The sequence below is a fragment of the Asparagus officinalis genome, chromosome 4 (assembly GCF_001876935.1).
Source record: "Asparagus officinalis chromosome 4, Aspof.V1, whole genome shotgun sequence".
Classification (NCBI taxonomy): Eukaryota; Viridiplantae; Streptophyta; class Magnoliopsida; order Asparagales; family Asparagaceae; genus Asparagus; species Asparagus officinalis.
In genome coordinates this window covers 134502481-134514552 of record NC_033797.1, presented here as the reverse complement: position 1 = coordinate 134514552, position 12072 = coordinate 134502481, and positions in this window count along the sequence as shown.

Here is a 12072-nt window from a genome sequence, read left to right as displayed (position 1 = left end):
CATGATAAAAAACTTGAAGGACCCATAATGAGTCAGAAAGGGGGTCTTGGGAATATCTATCTCCTGAACCCATAACTGATAATAGACACAATGAAGATTAATCTTCGAGAAGTGTTATGCTCCCTGCAACTGGTCGAACAAGTCATCAATCCTCGGTAATGGATACATGTTCCTGATAGTGACCTTATTCAACTCCCGATAATCTATACAAAGACACATACTGCCATCCTTCTTCTTCACGAAAAGGACCGACGCTCTCCACGAAGAATGAGTTCGGTGAATAAAACCCTGAGACAACAACTCGTCGAGGTGAGTCTGTATCTCCCTCATCTCAGTAGGTGCTATACGATAGGGAGCTTGAGATATCAGTGTTGTGCCTGGCTATAACTCGATGCAGAACTCAACCTCTCACATAGGAGGTAACCTCAGTATGTTCTGAAAGACATCCAGAAAATCTGAGACGACTCTAGTCTCACATAACTCAGCATGTTGATCTCTCAGCATCACCTCCTCAATATATGCCAGAAATAACTTCGCAAACTGGTTGTCCTGTGAGGTCGCTACAATCAATTCAGACCCATCGGACGCTCGCAAATTGACTGTTTTTGCAAAATAGTCAATGCTAACATGGTAGGATGATAACCAATCCATACCAAGAATGATGTCGAAATCTGATATCCACAAAACGATTAGATCTATAATAAACTCGGACTCATCTAAGTTGATAACACATCTCCTACAGATGCTCCCTATAGAGATACCTCCCCTAAGGAGTAGAAACAAATAGCAGTACATCTAAGGGATGTGTGACTAACTACAGCTTATCCATAAAGGCATGAGATATAAAAGAATGAGAAGCTCCGAAATCGAACAGGATCCGAGCTGGAAAAGAGTTCACTAAGAAAGTACATTCTACTATAGCTCCGCTCGTACCGTGATCATGTGGTATGACTGCATAGACTTTGCCTGTAGCTGGCGACTGCTAAACTGCTGGCGGTGGAAATACGAGACTATCTATCCCTCAGGAATCTCCTGAATGGCACGAATCTGGCCTATTGGCCCTTCAATTCTCTAAACGATTAGCAGTGTCTCAATCATCTGATGTTGGCCGTAACAGCGACCCTGCGATTGTTGACCCTGACCACGGTTCTGCTGCTGACCGTGTCCTAATCTCTGCTGGTGGCGTTGAAAATTCTTGCCCGATGTTAGGGTCTTCTAAATCTTGCAAAAGGTTTTTTATCCTTGCCCTTGTCTCTGGACAGTCCTGCTTCCCTAATTAACTATCGATATGTCTCACTGCTCCAATTGGGCTAGTTCTAGCTGTTTATCGAAGTAGTAGGTGAAATCCTCCTATGAAATTGACATTCACTACTTCCGCGTAAATTAAAGTCGGTGGTATCCTTCGATGATATCCTCTATGCTGAATACAACTAACTTCTGCTTTAGTACTGAGTCGACATTAAGAAATTTTCACATATTCCTTCCATTTATAAGCTACACATAATCCAGTGTGCCCTAAAACTATGGTGTTCTCAGTATCTGATATTTTCTTATTTTTACAGAGCCAATCCTCCTGCTCTGCGGCTCTATCAACGATTGGTTGTGGCGATAGTGAAATCATCGGTATTACCTCTCTAATAGGTACGACTGGTACAACTGGTGGTGAAACTTCAGAAAGTAAAATCTGTCTCGTTACTCGCTCCTCGAGTGTACTAGTCTTTGCTTCTATAATCGGCGTTACCAAGTCGATCAGATACTGTGGAGCCTATTGCGGCTCGGGCTCTGCTTGCCTAGCTCTCCGGGTACAAGTTTTACCTCGACCACATCCTCGTCCCGATATTTATGATATCAAGAGGAGAGCTTTATATATATATATAACATATCACATATCACAATAAGTATTCACGCAAATACTTTTCAATCAAAGTAAGATAATCATAAAAAAATCTGTATTCGAACATACGTGTATAACGTCCTCACTCTTTCTAGAAATTCCTAGTGGACTCTATACATGAATCCTAAGAAACTTTATTCTAGCTCCACTACTCGATACAATATGATCCTAAGGATACTGGAACTAAAGCTCTAATACCAACTGTGACGCCCCTATTTTCATACATGGCTGCAGTCGAAGATGAACCCAGAGATGTCAAACCTGACATGCACCCACACTGTGTAACAATAAATTTTACCAATTACAACAATATCCTCTAGTAGAATCAAAATAAAGTACATGTACAAAACATCCAAAAGAAAGGAAATAACTATAATATACATGATATAGAAAGAAGTATCTTATAAATAAATCATATCTCAATGAACAACCTGGAATACATCTGATATCCAAAATGAATAAATATGTCTCGACAAGAAACAACTGAAAATCGTACTAAGGCACACTGACTTTACACTATGAAATAAACTCTAAGGTCTGAACAAAAATATAAAACTATGATGGAGCCTCTAATAAATCTCATGTGACGACGACTATACAAGAACTCTGTCATCCTACGACTCTTCGGTACTCCAAATTATCTGAAAGAATATTAAAAGAAAAAGAGCAATAACAAGAGCGTTAGAGTGTGTAGACAGTAAAAAATACCTCTGTAAACTTATGAGAAATTCGCCTGCAAAGAAGAATCGCCAACATGGGCCCAAGCCGCGTGGTCGTCAAACGCACTCGTGTCCCAGGTTCGCCTGAATGATCGACTCGCCCGCGCAAGTCAAGATCAACTAAATAACGGAAATTCGCCTTTCTTTTACAACTCGCCTGACCGAGTCTAAAGTCGGATCCGCTTGCAAACCTCAAGGTTGCCAGAATAGCTGAGTATCCGCTACCCCACTTGCCAAGGCGGGTTTTCCCACCTAAACCTCAAGGTTGCCAGAATAGCTGAGTATCCGCTACCCCACTTGCCAAGGCGGGTTTTCCCACCTCTCTCGACCTAAAGGGAGAAGGCACGGTACTCCAGGCCCGTCGAGTGGTCGTTCACAGTACGAGTGATCGGGCAGGTGTCGAGTCAACCTGAACACTCATAAATGCATCTCACCTCATCCATCCGAGTCAACAGCTGGGTCCGCCGGCATTCGGCGAGCTGTCCAAACCCACTCGAGTACTGGGCACCTGCTTTCCCACCTCTCATGACCTGAGAAGAGAGAGAGCACAGTACTCTAGGCCCGTCCAGTGGCCGCTCACAGTACAAGTGATCAGACAGACGCCAAATCAACCTGCGCGCTCATAAATACAACTCAACTCATCGGTCCAAGTCAAGAGCTGAATCTGCCGGTGCACAGTAGGCTGGCCAAATCCACTCGAGTAGTGGACAGCCACTGTCTCACATACGAGGAGGGGACCTTCCCATTCCTACGTGACACGACGTGAAGCACAACCCATCGAATGACCGTTCGTAGTACAGATGAGCGGCAAGACATCTCTCAACAGAACATGGTCACATCCCATGATTCAAGGAGTGACCACGTCGTCTCTCCACCATTTAAGAACTTCTTCCAGCCACAGGAGAGAGGTTCATCGGTTCACCAGTTCAGAACTTCTTCCAGCTACGAAGAAGAAGTTAAGCTGTTTCTCAGCCGTCCAGCGATTCGCTCATCGCTGAATCAACTAACTGAACCACTAGCTTTCGACTCCCAATCGGGTCGACTACAAGCTCTTTGCATAACATTTGTACTGTAGCATCCCCTCTCAGTTCCGGGTCCTGATCGCTACCAAACTCGAGAACCCAAACTCCATCAATCCGAGTTTCTACTGTGTACTGAAACTCTCTAGCAACTTCGGTCAAACCGTCCAAGGGAAGCAGACTCGACACGAGCATCGAGCGAAGCATCCTGTAGCTACCGAAAGACCCCACACTAAACAAGGAGGGCCTTCCCTCTGGTTCTGTTGTAATTTCGATTTATTAGTTTGTAATAAGCCTTCTTATTAATACAAACGAAGTTCCCTATTTTCGGGAGATCAAAATTTAAACCTACAGAGTGCTATAACAAGATCACTTCCATCCGCCCCTAGTGGAAGGGCTGCTAGATGAAGTGGATGCTCTATCTATTAACCATAGTCTACCTAGATTATTTTTTCTCGTATCTAATGGAATTAATATTTAGACACCTACAATACAAGACGTAGTACGTCGAACGAAATAATCCAAACAAGGAAACCCTCATGTATATACCATATGTCCCGAATTGTAGATGCCTAAACATTAACATCAAACTAGAGATAAACAATCTAAATGAAATTATGAATTAGAAATCCACAACACGAGACTGGTATGTCAAGGGAAATAATCCAAACAAGAAAACCCTCATGTATATACCATATGTCTTAAATTGTGAATCGCTAATTATTGATCCCAACTAAGAAAATAAAGAAAAGCGGTAAAAGAAAGTAAAGACATCAACATTATCGTATTCATAATATCTTCCACTGTCACTGGGAAGATAGAATGAATACCGGCACAAATCCCATATACTTTCAAATACAAAGTACTCTAGGTCATATATTTGTAGTGAGTCAAAAACATAACTGGCATTCGCCAACGACTCGAGCTATCATTTAACTATCTCAATGCAACTCTGTGTAAGATTTTGATTTATCGCATCATCATGCGGGACGGACTACCCGATCGGTATCCTAATAGTATACACGGCTCCTTAGTCTTATCACGTCTCTATACGTAACACGAGTGCGGGACGGACTACCATGTAGGCATCCTAGGAATACGGCTCACAAGCCTCATCACACCCTAGTGTGGAATGGACTACTAGATAAAGCATCCTAAACTCAACTCAATAGCCTGTACAAATAGAATATCGATGCACTACCCCCGTGGTACTGAACTGAGCTCATCAACGATATCCAGAAGGTGTGTGTATAATATATACTAAAACTCTTTCTCAAAGTAATCGGGTCAAAACACATCATAATTCCTTTTAGCATACCCATGTGTGTGCTACTACACTATTCGTGAATTTACGTATAAAGAAACGCGGCTCGAAACCCGCAAATATATCTCAAACAAATGCAAAACAAAAATTCAGGCAACAGCCTTAGTAGTCGATTACTAGGCTTAGTAGTCGACTACACTGAGTCCATCTAGACTCTGTAATAACATATATCAGTATCAGTAGTCGACTATTAAGAATATTAGTCGACTAGTCTACAAATCACAGTTTCTGTTATACTCAACTGGGCATGAGTAACCGACTACTAAGTTTAGTAGTCGACTACTCCGTGAAGACACGCATTCTTTCGTGCACAAACAGTGTTTATGTTAATTGTACATATCATGACATTAAAATAAGATTTTATACTTGTTATATGCAATAGGAATTATCTAAATCATCAAATTAAATTATTATATCTTCCAAATTAGGGTTTAACATCCTAATTAAATAATTTCTTCAATTATCCCATATGTAAACAAAGTGATTATCAATATATGATAAAAACTATTCATGAACAGAGCTAAAATTCATTTAAACATGTTTATCTTACTTAGATATCACAAATCTGGGGTTTAAGTATGATTAATTAATATGAAAACTCAAAGAAACCTTCACATAATATATTAATTCTTTCAAATCAATATATCTGTAATTTTTTGCAGAATATATCATTAGTAAATTGCACATATCTTTCCCTAGACAAACTCTTTTTAAGAATAGTTTTCTATTTGGGAAACTAGATCCACATAGCTATCATTTGGCACTAGTTTGGTTCAGTTTGGAGTTTATATGGTATCTCAAATTTCTAGTTAAATGTTACACATGTGCAACTAATTTCTGTAGAATATATTATTAGTAAATTGAGTATATCTTTCTCTATAAAAACTCTTTCTTGGAATGGTTTTCCGTTTTGGAAAATAGGTTCATATAGCTTTCATTTGACACTAGTTTTGTTCAGTTTAGAGTTTATATGATGTCTTAAATTTTTAGTTAAATGTTATATGTGTGCAGCAGTTTTCTGAAATCTACGATGAAAACAAAAACTAAACCTCTTTATAATTCAATTAGACAATAAATTAGGGTTAACATACGAGTTAAATATAATTATCAAGTGTAAAAAAAAATTAATCACCCCTAATGATCATGATCACATTACTATCATAAACAATTAGGAAAAGCTAATGATCTAACATTGGGTTAAGATTTATCATCAAAAATCCTATCTTTATCATATTAGGTTAAGCCTTAAGCATGAAAATATTGATTAAAAACTTTTATAATCATTAAACACTAGGGCTTGGATGCAAATGATCTTGCCTTATCACGTGTGCAAGCCTCTGAAACTGATATGAAAGACTCCTCGTCACCAAACGTCGTAGATCTCGCCTTTTCCTCGCTTCTTGACTCACAGGACGCTCCCAAAATCTCAACTTTAGGACTATTGTTTGAGAGAGAGGAAGAGGGGCTGCTAGGGTTTGAAACTCTGATGAAAAGATGATAATTTTTTATGAAAACACATGTATATATATGTGTGTGTGTGTGTGTGTGTGTGTGTATATATATATATGCAAACCCGAAATAAACCCGTTTGACCCGAACCAGGAAACCTAGTTTGACTAGAAAAATAACCTTCGGTATTTTGGCTGTAACTTTCTCATACGACATCAGAATGAGGTGATTTAAGATTTATTAGAAAGCTGTTGAAGAGACATACAACTTTTATCTTTGAGTTTTTCTATATTCAAACTGTATCAATGTGTAAAATATATAAACTCTTAACTGATCATTTTTTCAGATTTCTCTTTGTGCATGTTTTGTGCATTTGCACTCATATATTCATAAATATACATTGAATTGATCTCAAATCAATTCATATCATACTCAAACATCAAAATATGTTATATTTTCACTATATAACATATTTATTATTATTTTTCATATAATATTTAAATTTTTGGGGTTTTACAGGCTACGTATGCGGGATGGGAAGAATCCAAACCTAGCGATTCAGATAATGATGAAGAAGCCGCCAAGTGTGACTTCCAATATCCAAATATATGCTTCATGGCTCACAATGATGAGGTAATATCTGATTTCGAAGATATGCAATGTGAATTTGAAAACGCTCTTGTTGAATTAAAATTTGAGTTTAAAAAGTTAGCCAAAGAATATTCTTCATTTAAAAAAGTGCACAACTCGTGTGATTCAAAACTTGAATTATTACAATCTTTCGTGAATGATATCATTGCTTTAAAAGATAAAATAATTAGAGATCTTGATTTTGAAAATAAACAATTTAGGTCCAAATTGAGAGATTAAACAATGAAATTGTCATATTGAAATCTAGTCATACTCACCCTCATTTTGGTAGAAAAAGATTTCATCAATCTCATGCACCTAGTCATAAGAAAATTTCTATTTGCACTTATTGTATAAGACATGGTCACATCTTTACTCATTGTAGAATAAGAAATAATATTTATGATTATAGGTTAATGTGGGTACCCAAGGGTACTAAGAGTACTAACGTTCAAGGACCCAAATTTTGGGTACCTAAAGTATCTACTACTTCTTTACTTATAGAGAACATCTCGCACAAGACGTAAGGAAGTGTGGTACATTGATAGTAGTTGCTCTCATCATATAACGAGAAAAAAAAGATCTCTTTGTAACCCTACCAAGGATGGAAGGATGCAATGTCTCCTTTGGCGGTGACGAGAAAGGTAAAATTGTTAGTATTGATATTATTGGTAAGAATCCTTCTCCCCTTATTATAGATGTTTACTAAGTTAAAGAACTAAATCATAATCTTCTTAGTATTAGTCAACTAAGTGATAAAGACTATGACTTTGTTTTTAAACCGGATAAATGCATTGTTAGCCTCAAAAATAAAATTGTTTTTGTTGCCCTTAAAAAGTCTAATGTGTATATTTTTTAGATGAATGAGCTTGTAGATCAAGACGTAAAATGTCTTGCCTTGGTAGATGGTGATCCTTGGATTTAGCACAAAAAGCTTGGACATGTAAACATGAAGTTAATTCCCAAGCTATCAAAGAAAAACTTGGTAAGAGGACTACTAAGCTTAAACTTTGTTAAAGACTCCCAATGTGAAAAGTGTGCCAAAGGTAAACAAAGGTAAACAAATCAAAAGTTCCTTTAAATCCATTAACAAGGTATCCACCACTAAACCTTTGCAATTACTTCATCTTGAATTTTTAGGTCCTATGTGTGTTACCTCACTAGGAGAAAAACATTATGTTTTTGTGTTGATTGATGATCTTTCTCGTTTTACATGAGTCATATTTCTTGCAAATAAGGATGAGTGTTTTGATGATTTTTCCAGTTTTGTAATAAGGGTCAAAAATGAAAAAGGTTTTAAAATTGTCAAAATTCGTAGTGATCATGATGGTGAATTTCAAAATAAGTATTTTAGTGATTTTTGTGACCATCATGGTATTACTCATACGTTTTTCACACCAAGAACACCACAACAAAATGGTGTTGTTCAACAGAAAAATTAGACTATACAAGAGATGGCACTCACTATGATAAATGCATTTGATTTACCAAAGTATTTTTGGGTGGAAGCCGTTAACACGGTTTACCATGTTTTAAATCGTGTTTTGATTAGGCCTATTTTCAAGAAAATCCCTTATGAGCTTTATTTTGGTAAGACACCCAACATACGCTATTTTCAGATTTTTAGTTGTAAATGTTTTATTTTGAACACTAAAAATCATCATAATAAATTTGATTTAAAAATAAATGTTGTAAATGTTTGGTTATAAATGTTTTATTTAAGATATGTATTAAGGAGTAAGGCTTACAAGGTTTTCAACAAACGAATACTCGTTGTTGAAGAATCTATAAATATTACATTTGCTGAAACTAATGTCGGTTTGCAAGATTTTGTGCCTATTAGGGAAGATAATGACATTGAAGGAGGATTGGAACTATTACAAATTAATGACACCCCTTCAACGGTTGTACCAAAAACTTTAAAAGAAGAGTTTGAAAATAATCAAGAAGAACTTCTCAAAGCATGGAAGTTTACACCAGATCATCCTAAGGAGCAAATCATTGGAAGCTCCACAAAAGGCGTTATGACTCGCTCAAAAGCAATTAGCGAATATGGTAACATTGCTTTTCTATCTCAAATAGAACCAAAACATGTTGATGATGTTTTAAATGATGAGTTTTGGGTTTTAGCCATGCATGATGAATTAAACAATTTTTAAAGAAATAATGTCTGCAAACTTATTCCTAGACCAAAAGATTTTTATTTAGAACAAAATGAGGTTTTTAAAATAAACTTGATGAATTTGGCATAGTGACTAGAAATAAAGCTAGATTGGTCGCCCAATGATACAATCAAGAGGAGGGCATTAATTATGACGAAATTTTTACATCGGTTGCAAGAATGGAGTCAATACATATGTTCTTGGCATTTGCTAGCTTTAAAATTTTTTAAACTATTTCAAATGGATGTTAAAAGTGCTTTTTTAAATGGTTTTGTTGATGAAGAGGTTTATGTTGAGCAACCCCCCGGATTTATTGATCCTCTTTTTTCAAATCATGTTTATCGGATTCAAAAGGCTTTATATGGTTTGAAACAAGCTACAAGAGCTTGGTATGCTCGACTTTCTAGTTTTCTTGTCAAAAAAACAGTTTCTCAAAAGGAAAAATTGATAATACCTTGTTTGTTAGAAAAAGCAAAAGTGGCTTCATTTTAATTCAAGTTTATGTCGATGATATTATATTTGGAGCTACTAATGTATCTTTGTGCAAGTAATTTTTAAAAGTTATGCAAAAGCAATTTGAGATGAGTATGATGGGAGAGCTGACATTTTTTCCTTAGACTCCAAGTTAAATAATATGATGATGGAATTTTTGTCTCACAAAGCAAGTATGAAAGAGAGTTGGTGAAAATTTTTGGGATGACAAACTCCAAGCATGCACCAACTCCAATGAGCACCTCCATCAAGTTGAACATGAATGAAAGTGGTGAGAAAATAAATCAAAAGTTGTATACTTGTATCGATGTATGATAGGTAGTTTACTTTATCTCACCGCTAGTCAACCCGACATAATATTTAGCGTTTGTGCATGTGCACGTTTTCAAGCTTTTCCTAAAAAATCTCATTTAATTACAGTTAAACATATTATTAAATATATGGACTTAGTTTGTTTTATCGAAAGCATACTACTTCTGATCTTTATAGTTATTGTGATGTCGACTTTGCCGGATGCAAGGTGGACCGCAAGAGTACTAGTGGCACGTGTCAATTCTTAGGCAACTCTCTAGTTTCTTGGTCATCTAAGAAGTAAAATTGTATAGTCTTATCCACTACAGAAGCGGAATACATTGTTGTCGGCTTATATTGCACTCAATTATTATGGATGAAACAAAATTTGGTTTATTTCGGTTTACATTTTCATGATACGAAAATCTTTTGTGATAATACTAGTGCTATAAATATTTCAAAAAATCTAGTTCTTCATTCTAGAACCAAATATATAGATGTTCGACATTATTTTTTACGTGATCATGTAGAAAAGAAAGATGTGTCCCTTGTTTATATTGATATAAAATCTCAACTAGCGGACATCTTTACCAAGTCTCTTTGCGAAGAAACTTTTTGCCGTATAAGAGGTGAACTAGGCATGTGCATCCTTTGATTCATGATTTGCTTGGTTATTTATTTATCTTTTTCAGCAATGATGTTTTACAATCTTTTTAAATGGCTTACATAGTTACATTGATTTGCATGTTTTTCTTTCTTATGTTTTAGTTAAAAAAATTTATCTTGCGTTAACTGTCTGATCTGGCCATGATCAGTTATTTTGATTTTTTTTTGTGTACCCCATTTTGATGTTTCCAAAGGGAGAGAAAATATCATATACTTTGTGCACATAGATAGGGGGAGAATCTTATAGATAGGAGGAGCATCTATCTATAAGTAATATTTAATCTTTTAATTCTTAAATATTTGCTCCTTTATAATGGTGGTTTGTCATCATCAAAAAGGGGGAGATTGTTAAGTCTCGTGTTTTGATGATGATTTAAAAACCCCGTTATTGGTACTAATTGATTGTCAAGTGATCTTACGCAGGATGTGTTTATCAAGCAATAGAGTGTCATTAAAGGAGGATGAATGGATTTGCGTCTTAATGATGACATTCATGGAGGTGGAGGCAAGTTGATGAAGAAACCTTAAAATGCTCAAAGATCGATTCACGCAAATATCTATTTAAAAAGGGCTTTCAAGTATACATTCAAGAAGAGCTTCATCAACGACAAATCTTAGCAAATATCGATACTCAAGCATTGTATACAATTGTAAGTGATATTTGTATTTTACTTCTCTCTAGATTATAATATAGGCAAGAAATAAAGTTGATAAATTTTGAAGCATTAGGGGATTACACACACACATTTCTAAATTCGTATTTTTGACGGTTTTTGCAAAATAACGAGTTTTCACAAATGAAAAATGCTATTTTAGAAATTCCTCTTCTAAAATATTTATTTTAATATTTATAATTTTTTCTCAAGTTTTACTATTTTTGAAGTTGTTTTAATATTTTAAAATGAATTTAGAAAATAAACTTTTCAGCAAAAATTCAATTATCTGTTGTGCATGTTTTTCGGTCGACCGAATAGTCGAACCGGTTGACTGACCAGAAGTAGTTTTTATAGCTTTCCTTTTTACAGTCTATCAGTTGACTAACATATAAAATCAGTCCATCGAACACAATGTTTTCAGTCGACCGATATTTTTGACCTGTCGACCAATAGTGTTATCATTAGCATGTAAGTTTTTAGTCTACTGGTTAGTTGACTGATTCGATTGATCAGTCAATCGATCGTGATTTTCTGCACTATAACAGATAGTTTTATCTGAATCCGGATTTTTAGGGATTTTATGATTTTGGGCAGATTTTGTGAGATGGTTGAGATACTATAAATAGTCCTCATGACCCATTTGCCAAACTAACTAAGAAAAACCTTGAGATTTTGTATTTTGAGACTCCTAAGCTTAAACTTCTACTCATTCTCAAGTTTTTGGTTTTCACTTTCATATCCCACAAAATCCTTGTGCTTCAACTGTTCAT